At 33.2% G+C, this 11,620-nt stretch overlaps 1 long non-coding RNA gene across 1 annotated transcript in view; it reads left to right on the forward strand.

Annotated features, from left to right (window-relative positions):
* Window positions 1–11,620, forward strand: part of LOC116185283 — a 23,249-nt gene that overhangs the window by 6,936 nt on the left and 4,693 nt on the right. Inside the window, exon 2 of the long non-coding RNA XR_004150094.1 lies at window positions 3,829–3,831. This is a non-coding gene — a long non-coding RNA (uncharacterized LOC116185283). The remainder of the gene's footprint in view (window positions 1–3,828; window positions 3,832–11,620) is intronic.

Here is an 11,620-nt window from a genome sequence, read left to right on the forward strand (position 1 = left end):
ACCCGTGTCGTCATTATTCCCGCACCTCGTCGTGGTCAATATGCTCGCGTTACGGGCCAACTTTGATCCCCCTCCTCCTCCCCCTCGACCCGCCTCCCCCGGATAATCCTCGAAACTTTTATCGGATTCCCCGACATCGAGACACATGGACAACGAGAAAGTGTTTTTCGGTGTAAAGGGACGACTTGGAAGAACGATTGGGGATGTAGGATCGGTCCATCGTGGATAGTCGTGGAATCAATTGGGGAAATTCAATACGTACGATTGGCTTAGATGTAGAATATTTGTAATTTATTATTATAATTGTAATTCATTATTGATTGGGGTAGTATTGTAAATTTGAAGTGAAAGAAATTTTAAAAAAGTTAGAAAATTATAAAAAATTGAATTAAGAAGTAAGATACATTGAATTTTTTTGCAACAAATACAGGAAAATTATATAAAATTATGTAAATAAAATTTTTATAATATTTGTTTCGATATTTTACAATTGTTTAAAAGTAATATTTGATTTACTATAAAATTTTAGTAAAAATATATAATGTTTCTAAATAAATTAAAGAATAATATTAATAATATTAGATATTTATTAATAAATAATTAGTTTATGAGAATATAATAAAATTTCTTTTAAAAATTCGTTTCAAATCGATAATGAATTCTCAATTTATTCGATTCTATTTGAAAATATTTTTCTCTTATATCAATACTCCTACTAAAAACTTATAAGATTCAAACCTGTCTGGCTCAAAATTCGTTTGCCTGAAAATATCTCTTTCTTTTCTTTTCTTTTTTTTTTCGAAATACAAAAGGATTCGAATCCAATCTCTTAATGTTTGAATCTATTTGCATCACCAATTCTACCAATCCTTTCCAGTCTCACCCATAAAAGTCACCTATTTTCCTGTTTACGAAAATTTCTCCTTTTATTAATCTGATTGAAAGATCGGTCACGATCCAACTTCGATCCAGCCATTGAAATTCGATCACGCGATGATTCTTCACCACGATGCGGTTGTTTGAGTTAAGGCCGATCCCTTAAGGATAGATTAGCACGAGGAACAATGTTCATAGTTGCACATCTCTGTCAACTAATTTATGCGCCAAGCTATGTGGCGCGACTTTCTTTCCATGTCGCTTCCGGTATTCTCATTTGCTTTTTGAACTTGTTCCTTCCTTAATATCGTGGATAAGTATTCATCGTGTTGTTAGACTTGTTGCGTGTTTTCCTAGAAATTTATCACTATGGTAGTGAGATGGATGGAATATTGGATGTTTGTTGTCTTTGTGTGGAAAATTATTGAATGAATGAAATTTAGCAAGCTGAAATATTCAGAATATAATAATTGATTTATGATAAAAGTTGATGATGTAATTAAGTGACAGTATTTAAGAGATTATGCTTAGTATAATTTCAATGGAGTGAAAGAAAAATTATATTGATGTTTTCATTATGTTTTTATATTATTATTACTTCTTTTCAAATATGTAAATATTTAGGTTTTAATAAGAATGTATATTGATGCTTCGTTACAGGGTGATAAAAATTAATAATAAATAGATTTTATCTGTATATATCGCAATAAAGCGCGTTAACAAAGGATACAGGTTCCATTAAGGAAGAACCTAAAACGAGCTTTCAAAGAAAAAGGGACTTTGAGTAAATTTTTTTCCTGCCGCAGCACTTACTCCTTTAACAATATTTCCACAGCTTTGAAAGAGAACAGAGATATCTAAGTGCATCCTTTTAACCTGCACATTTTATCCTGTGCGTCATGTAAAAAGATACGTCGCCATTGTTGACGAGAACTCATTCCAAACTTTTAATACCGATCAATCGAAATTTTATTGAAAAAACAATATTTATATGATTTTTTAAATCGAAAAATATCAGCACAATTTCCATTTCGTGATGCCGAAATCGATCAATGATTTTAACACGCGACAAATTTAAAATTATAAAAATATCATTGTTAAATAAAATATCTTTTCTCTGCCTCGAAAATTAAAGTTTCACGAATTGAAGATTCTACGCTGAGTTTTTAAAGTTTAACTTTAAAATTCGAAAAATTATTAATCTCAGAACGCAGAATCAAATGTTTTTCCTTCGACATCGAGATAACATTTTAATTTTCCGATTTCTCGCATCCAGCATCACCGTGATACTAATCCGATATTAATGGATGCGAGGATTCTGAACGTCAAAGGGCAAATGAACATAGGAAAGAGATATGTCACAGGATCTATGTAGGCATCAGGGCGAAAGGCGAATATAGAACTTGGCTTTCTGATTGCAGACAGCCCTGTGTATTAGACTCTTTCCACTTCTGTCTCAGATTCACCGGCAAAGCGTTATTCCGAGAGGAAATAGCTTCGTCTGTTCCCTTTCTTGCACTCGATTCATTCGACTCTCTTCTCCCTTCTTTGTCCTTCCTCCTTTGTTTGTTTCTTCCTCTTCTTCCATCGTCTTAGCTGTCCTCCTTTGAATATCCTCCAAGATACAATAGGCCGTTATAATTAATACGAACAATGAGCCGTGAGAGATTCGCCTGTAAATAATTTAGCTACGTTCAAGTCTTCTTCCAATATCGACCGTATCGAGAGAGAATGTAAGCTGTTAATAAGATAAAGTATTTACGTAGCTACCGTGCAACGAAACGAGAAACTATTCATTTTTCGATTTAATACTTCGAACAGACTGTTTTCGGTGTTGACGAGCTAACAATGAATCGATCTCGGATGATATTCCTTTTACACGACGTACTTATACGATCGTGTATTAAGTTAATTCCATGAAATCCCTTTGAGACCGCTCTCTAATGCTAATGAATGCATTAATGTAATATGCTCAATAAGCTTTACACTAAGTTACGTGCAATTGTCTAAATATTAGATTGTTATAGATATCAAGTAATCATTGAATTTTTAATATCAAGAATTTTGATATTTTATAACAATCTGATAGATGTGTAAGTGCGTAAATATGAGCATTGTTCATATTTTTTTTTATAAATATTCGATAGTTTGTAAAATGAATTTATGTGTTAGAAATATATGTACAATATGATATATTATTTGTCTCATCTTTTCATTCTTTATGATATTCGTATATCCTCTTTAAACTTTGTTTAAAAATTTTTATACAATAATAATTCCAATATCTCTTCGAAAGAAAAGTAGCAAATTGTACAACGATGAAAACGTCAAACGTCGAAATATCTGTCAACAATAATATCAAAGTTATCAAAAGTTTGATTCAGCAGAAGCCATAAGTCGCGATTCGCAAAAAGGGTGCAGAATTCTGGAATAGAATTATATTAAATCCGGTTTATCGCGCGCGTTTTCAGACCTCTTCCCCCGTTTCCTCTCAATTTAAAATTGATCAGACTCTCTTTCTCTCCCCCCCTCTCTCTCTCTCTCTTCTTTGAAACTCTCCCCTCGTTGTCTCGTTTTCGTTTCATCCGCCGCAAGAATAGCGGTGATGGAAACCTGCCGAGAAGGCAGCGCGATTACTTATTCCGTCGCATTTCTGTTGATTCTCCGCAGAATCGTGCCGGTATTCGGCAAAAGCAAGGGCAAAACAAATTGTATGGAAAGATGTAACAGTCCTTAATGGACTCTAAGGAAGAAGGGGGAGGATGAAATTGCGCGAGAATCGAGGGACGACGGTGGTTACTTTAAAGTGAAACGTTTCTTTGAAAACGTTTCGGTTGGGCAACGTTCCTGCTTTTCTGGATCGGCTGTTTTGCAAAATATTATTTAAGACGATGGCAGGTGGGATAAAGAGTGCTGTGGATGAAATAAAGGTTGCTGGTGGATGATGGGGAGGGGGTGGAATTGCAGGTGGCAAATACACGCCGTGAATCGGCTATAGAATCTTTGCTACAACCTCCGACCGCGCCACCCCTTTCAATCCCTCGATTTCCTTTCCGCCAGGCAGGGATTCTCTATCCAACCGCTAACTTCATTTAAGTTTTGATCCTTTTACAGGCTGCTCCACGCTAACTTTCCATATCGAGCATTGGGGAGAATACTTGGAGATCTTGAAAGGATCCTTCTTCTAGGAAGGGCGTGGCTGATGCTTTCTAGTGTGATGGGATATTGTAGAGATAGGGAGGGATTGAGAGGCGTGACAAGGTCGATAAATTATTAGGGATAGTGTAGTTTGATATATAGATTAAAATTTGTAAAGTTTGTTGAAGTTTGGAATAATTGTATACGTTGAAATGGAAGCATGATTTTTGAGAAAATTAACTTGAAAAGTTGATATCGTGTATAATTTATCAATGATAAATCGGATAATTTTTTACCAGATATGCGTAATAATTGGCGTAGAGATGTTGAACAATAGAAAATTTCATTTCGAACTCCTTTCGTTTTTTATTAAAATTAAAAAAAGATATATGGATTTAATTAATATTTTTATTTTAAATTAAAATATATTATTGAATTAAAAGTTATTAAATTTTGAAAAGATTTTTATAACGATTCGTGTAAAGCAAAATTTATAATGTAGATTACGTATAAATTATTTTTATTAACGTAATAATCTATCTGATTATGTTAAAAGAGAAAATTCATATATATTGAGAGAGAATGGCCCAATGAGATTCGTAATAAAAATATTAAAACTTCATTGCAGATGTCACGAATAATCAGAATATTCATGTGATTACTTTACGTGGAATTTAAACTTGGAAAACGTGTCGCAAAGTTGCCGAAATTATAACTCTAGTACTCGGAGAAGGTTATGTAAATGATAGGATGGTTCATAATTGCTTCTCGGAATTCAAGCATGATAACTTTTCATTAGAAACTGAAACCAAAAGAAAGATGTCGACAATGAAATGTTTTTAAGAAATATTTCTCTTGATGCAAATTTAATTGCTGAGAATCATTATTGAAAATAAAATTCATGATTTCGAAGCATGAATTTTATAAACGAATTTATAAAAATTATTATGTTCACACACAATTTATTAATGATTCCTTTAAAACAATTTAATTCCACATTTAAATGATCAATGTTTCGCGAAATCAAATTTGATCAAGTATACCTCCTTCTATTCTCCTTTTTGTAAGCAAATAAATAATAAACAAATATGTCAACCTCCTGGAATCATTTGTTAAGCAGCCATTCGAATAAGTTACTTCTCACGAGCACAGGTTTTCAATACTATCGCTTCTAAAGTTGAACGATATTCGTGAAAGCGACTGCACAGTGAGGCAGCGGGTGCTGTGGAAATGCAAACAGCCTGAATACCGTTTTCCTTAGAAGTTTTCATTGCAAATATTTCCTACGTTCGATATCTAGATTGACGTACTTCAATTGTGTTTGCTTCGGATTCTGGCTACTTATTTGTATTTTTTACGTAAGAAGTGGGTAATCGAGAGTCGAGAAAAAAATAAGAAAAGTAATGTTCTTGAATTTCTTTCTATGTCATAAATTGATCAACGCTAAATTATTTAAATCTTAAATTTCGTTTCTATCATTGCTTGCTTCTCCCTTTCTTCTTATTGGATATATTTCTTTTAAAATTTTTGCTTTGCCTTTCAAAAATCTTCTTTTTAATGTCCATTTATCACCATTTTCTACAATTAATTTGTATTAAGCTTCGATATAAATACTCTACTTCTTCATAAATAATAGTTCATATTATTTGAATCTTTGTATCTTATACTTTTTTCAATTTTAATACAATTTCTTCAAATTATCACTTTATTATTTGTGTAAAATATTTTCCTTTAAATTTAAGAAATAATTTAATAATGAGGAAAACCAATTCAAAAATATATATTACTTGTGTGTCTATTAAAGCACACGTTCATATTTCGTAAAATAAAAAGCACAAAATCGAGTAAGAAGAAAATGTGAAGAGGTGGAAAGGAAAAAAAACAAAACGCTGCATCTCGTTTCGACTAAGTTATATTTGGAAACAATTGCTTGTTCGATAGCCTGTTACCTCCTTTTCTTTTTTCTTCTTCTTCTTTTCTCCCCTCAACAGAAGAAACGTCGCGTCGTTCGTTCGCATCCATCGTCTGGGGTATACAAATTTCCCTAGCACTCACTTCTGAAATTCGCCAGCAGCGGTGCCGAAGTAACAGAATCGCGGAAGTATCGGATTCTCTTTTCCCCAGGAGAGTTTAAGTTACAAATATTCTCTGTGTTCCGGCCCTCCTCACTGTCTTTTTACCGTTTCGCGTTTGAATCGAAGTAAATCGTCTCTGGTGCGCGAACAAAAGGGAAAACCGGCGTCTCCTGGATGGAAACGGCGTTGTTTCGCCGGATGGATCGATAGGATTGTAACGCCCGTTGAAAGTCGACAAATTTTGTCCAAAAAAAAAAAAAAAAAAAAAAAAAGAAAAAAAGATGGAGAAAAAATGAGGAAGAAAGGGAAAGCACGATTGTAACACGATTGTCTGTATTCACCGATTATACTTTTGCTCCATATTTGCCTCGCGTGCATAAAGCATTTTGTAAACAAGGCGGCCAATACGCGGCCCGCTGTAGCCACTGTACACGAAAAAACAAGTTGCGTTTCATTGTTGGCGAAATAGTCGAAGGCTTTGAAATATGCGATCCACGTAGCATCGTTCGTTTATCCAACGTGTGCCGAGTGTCCCTCCCTCCCTTCTCTCCCCCCCCCTCCCCCTTGTATCGATTTTCTTCGACGAATAGTCCTGTTTGCGGAAAATACCGATGGGATCAACCCCGACGCCCACGAGTATCAACCTGTAGGGTGCGCGTACGTGAAGAATTGACGCCGGAGTTTTGCACGCTTTCGATTCGCTTTGATATGAACGGCGCGTGGTGATTTGCGAGGTGATTCAAAATTTGAGAAAGAGACATTTTTTTAAATCGGTAAATATCGTATAAGACTTTCTTTCGATTATACTATTTTGGAGAAACGTTTCTTTAGCACCGATTTTGGTGCTAAAAAAAGATACGACGAAGCAAAAAAATAGTTGGGATAAAAAGTAATATTAATTTTTGAAATTTATTTTTTTTTTTTTTTTGAAAAAATTAATAGAATAGAATTAAATTAGTTTGAGGCCATAAAATCTCTCGTATCATGCTTGTATTATGAAGTGCAATTCATCTCGTTGTGTATCGAGGATATCGGTAGATACAATAATTGAAAATGCGAAAGCAGAATTGAACAGATATACGATTATGAATTTGTGAATTGTATGATAAACGATATTTACATATTATTGGCGATAGATAAATAAAATTTTATATACACGTCGATATAGTTATTCGCAAGAGTTATTTCGTGCATTATTTGGATATAAAATTGATATTTTCAGAGAATTTGGAATATGAAAAATTTTTTGTCCATTCGTTGAATTGTTTTAAAATTCTTCCTGTAAATTCCGTGAAAAATTATTTTAGAAAAAAAAAAAAAAAAAGAAAAAAAGAGTAAAACTACATTTAGGAAAAATAGATTTTCGTTGTCTCTGGATTTCTTTTCAGACTTTGTCCGAATGTTCTATTTATTTTCTGAGACTAGAGAACGTTCTCAAAGTTCTCGGTTTCCTTTTTAAACTTCGTTCTAGCTCAGTTTCCATAAATTGAGAAAAAAACTTGTTACGAATGAGAGCTGGTTGTTTGAAAAATAAGTCGAAAATGTGAGATACGCATCTTTCTTGACGTGAAGTCTCTTTTTACGAAACAAAGTATAAAAATCTTGAAAATTTCAAAAACAAGCGTGAAGTTTGCACAAAACATTGCTTCGTTGTAATCCTCCTTTTAAAAAGAAACTATGCAAAACTTGCACATTTCTATATTTTTTTCATGTTTTACATAAAACGTGTATATATATATTCGAAAGTGAATAATTTGCACCTATAGAAAATAAATAAAAATATTTAATTTATTAATTTACATTACAACGAATAAATACGAATTTATATTAGAAATTGGTTTTGGAACGTTATTTAGGAAGTTGAAATTTGTTTTCGACAATTATTTGATTTAGAGAAATGGAGAGAAGTTAAAGTATAGTTGCAGCAAACGAATAGACATTCATGATAAATGTATACATAATTTTCACAGGAGAACAATATTCTCTAATAAAAGAACACAGAATAGTTCCTTTGATTTTATCGTTTTAATAACAGGATAAGCAATTGAATTTTAATTATAGAATCTATGTATCGTTATTTATGAAAGTATGATCATTATCATAAAAAAGTTGAAAGGAATGAACAAGTATTTTAAAACGCGCTGTGCTTTATTGGACGAAACGAGAAAAGTTTCGCGACAATAACAGTAGAAAAATACTTTCACCAAGTTTAAAATCATCTGTAAAACACGTTGATGTTCCTCAGCGATAAAAAATGATAATATACAAGCATAGTTTTCATTTTAAGTTTAAATGTACACGTAACACTAGTAACTAATACCAGTAACGAGATATCTGTTTGTCTAATTAAAAATTTTTTTTTTATATAAATATTATTAAGCATTCTATCATTTAAACTTGAATAGGAAAAGCTCAAGTTTAAAATTTTGATATATATATAATTTATATATATATAATTCGATTTTTTATATTAAAACGATTGGTTATGTATTTTTATAATTTCAATTCCATCTGTATTGAGAAAAAGACAGACAAAAACTATGCAGAAATTCGTGTCGCAGGGATAGTTCAGAGTGTTTCCATAATTGGAATAGTTCAATTACTGAATGCTTCAGCGAAATATATTTAAATGCTGCTGCATTAATTCCCTGTTTCTCATATTCAATGATTTCTAAAGCAAATGAATATTTATATAAATTTAGTGCTTCGTTTTGATTTTTCTTTGCAATAAGTAGAAAACTTAGAAAAAGAAATAATATCGATAAAACAAAAGATTTCTTTCTGTGTAATTTTTAAAAATTCGCAAATGAATTTTAATCGATTAATTAATATAAATCTGTAGAATATTGATTTTCTTTTATACGGTATCAAAAAGTAACATTGTATAAAAATAAGAAAAAAAATAGATTCGGGTAGGATGCGATCGATTCTTCTCTCTTCCTACAAAATTTCCATAATTAAATTTGTAGGCAAATGCTGTGTCAACAATAATTTATACAGCAGATTCAAAATGCAGAATCCTTCTTCTGATAACTACCATGAATTAATGATACGAACACTCTGCAGGGACTAGCTAATGAAATCAAAAGATAGAACATGATCCCATGATCCTGCTCAATCTAAAATTTACAGAAATATATTTGATAATATTATAGGTTTATTAAATTATTATACGTGAAATTAATTGTTATTTTATACGAATATAAAATTAATTGCAACTAATTTAACGCGACTTATTTTAAAATGATAGACAATAAGTAAATTAGAATGAATAAATAAGTAAATAAAAGTCAAATTCTTCTTAAACAGGTTTAAAAATTAGATTACAATGAAAATTTCTTATATTATACGTTATATTCGAACGGAAATTCCATTTGGAAAATTCATATCGATTGTAAATCTAATAAATTTCATCGTTCGAAAATATTATTCTCTTATTGTTATTCTCTATTTCAAAGATAAACAAAAATTACTTCTTCAAAGAATAAAGACACACATATCAAAACCAACAATATTTACAATCATCTCGCCAGATTAATATCGATAAAAGCGTATTTATTTTTATAAAATAAATTTTATTCTACACGTCACGGTCTAATACCTCAACGTTAAATTCAAATAAAAGACATGTCTCCACCAGAATAACAATTTTTCCTTCAAAAATGGAGCTTCGAATTCTCGTTCGAAACGTGAAATTCGATTCATATCTCGTACCTCTTTGAAAATTCCGTGTTCGTTTCCTTTCATCAACCGCCGATCTTTTCGGCCGATTCGAAGGAATCGCACGAGATGCGCCACTTCTTTTTTCGCCCTTACGAAACGCACACCTGCCATTAATCAACGATATATCAGATTGCGATTTCGAAGATGATAACAATTTGAAAAAGAAAAGAAAAAAAAAAAAATATAATCCTTGAGCGAGAAACACAAATATCGAATCGATACACCCCCGATTGCGCGCGCATACGATACAGCCTTTCTCATTTACGCGCACGCACACGCATCTCTTTATTGCGCTTAAATATCGATAAATATTCGAATATATCACGTTCCTCTATTTACGCTTCGAAAGAACAACGAGCGTTACATCCATCCTTCGAAGTCGATGAGGATCACTCCCGGATGCTGTATTCGTGATACGTTTCTTGTTGTTAACAACAAACTCGGTTGCGATCGATATATGTGTCCATTATGCTCGCCCATTACGTCGAAGAATGTCAAACTGTCGATTATCCGAACTAATTGGGATTCGTTCGAATGTACGATTGTTTCGGATAATTGGTCAGGAGGAATTGAATTTGTGACTATGTTATAAGAATAAATAAATAAAGATTAATTTTTTAGAAAATATTTTTTGATTAAATAAATCGATTGATTGTATATCTTCTTTTAAATATAGTATAGTAGATAATAGGAACGTATTTTCAAAAATGCAACATTGTTTCAAACATTTTATGAAAATAAGACGTTAATAGACGTTGGAAAATGAAGAAAAAGTTGAAAAAAATATATTCATTTCGCGACAAAATGTAACTCTCCATCGTCCAAAACGAGCTAGATATATTATACAAGCATCGTATCGTATATTAATATCGTACAATCCCATAAAATATTTTGTTATTTCCATCATTATTATTCCTCCTTTCGCCCAATTAACGAGCTGATATTTCATCCTTCTAACACGAGGGGTGAAATCACCTCTCCATACCACCCCTCCTTTTTAACGAAGAAATACATACGCGCGGCTAAATTCTAAAGTCACCGGCCGCCGCAACTTTCAACATGGATTACCATTAACACCCCCATTGTTCCACTTTATAAAACTCGTAGACGACTCTTTCAAAACCGGTACAAAACAAGTATTCCATTTCCTATTCCCGCAATTTACCTCGATTCAATTTGCCCGCAATTTTTCATACAATAAACAGTAGGGAGGGGGGTTCAACGCTACGCACAATGACGTTGCGCCGCGGTCCGATTGCGAGACGTTCTCCATTTTCGTGACCGTTCGCCCTGTTAATTCCGCGCTGCGATTAACAGGGCTCGCACTCCCTCCGTATTTTTCGCGCCTCAAATAAATAAACTAATACGTAATTCACCGTGTATGTACCGGCGAGTGAATTATATTCTGAAAATAACACCGGCTAGGCGTGCTAACGATACCAACGAAAACCGCGCGGAATGGCCACAAAGGATTGTAATTTTAATTACAACCGGTGGGCTCTTTTCGCGTTGGATGTATGTAACGTGGAGGGACGTGACACAAAGCGGGCTCGCGCTGTCATCAGGCCGTCTATCGAATGTGCAGCGACGCGCGAGCGCCCTGTCGGCTCTGCCTTTTTGAAATGCAAATTTTACGCCTATGCCCGGATATTTGCCCGTGTTTCGCGATAAACGCGCGTTGCCCGGCGCGTGCGCGCACGCATCTTTTTAATGGATATGACTGGACGCGGGAAACCACCTCGTACCCATTTTCTGCACGCTATCGGTTTCAACGTAAATCTTTGATTTTTTTCCTTTTTTTTTTTTTT

Source organism: Apis dorsata, unplaced genomic scaffold, assembly GCF_000469605.1.
Source record: "Apis dorsata unplaced genomic scaffold, Apis dorsata 1.3 scaffold_13, whole genome shotgun sequence".
Classification (NCBI taxonomy): Eukaryota; Metazoa; Arthropoda; class Insecta; order Hymenoptera; family Apidae; genus Apis; species Apis dorsata.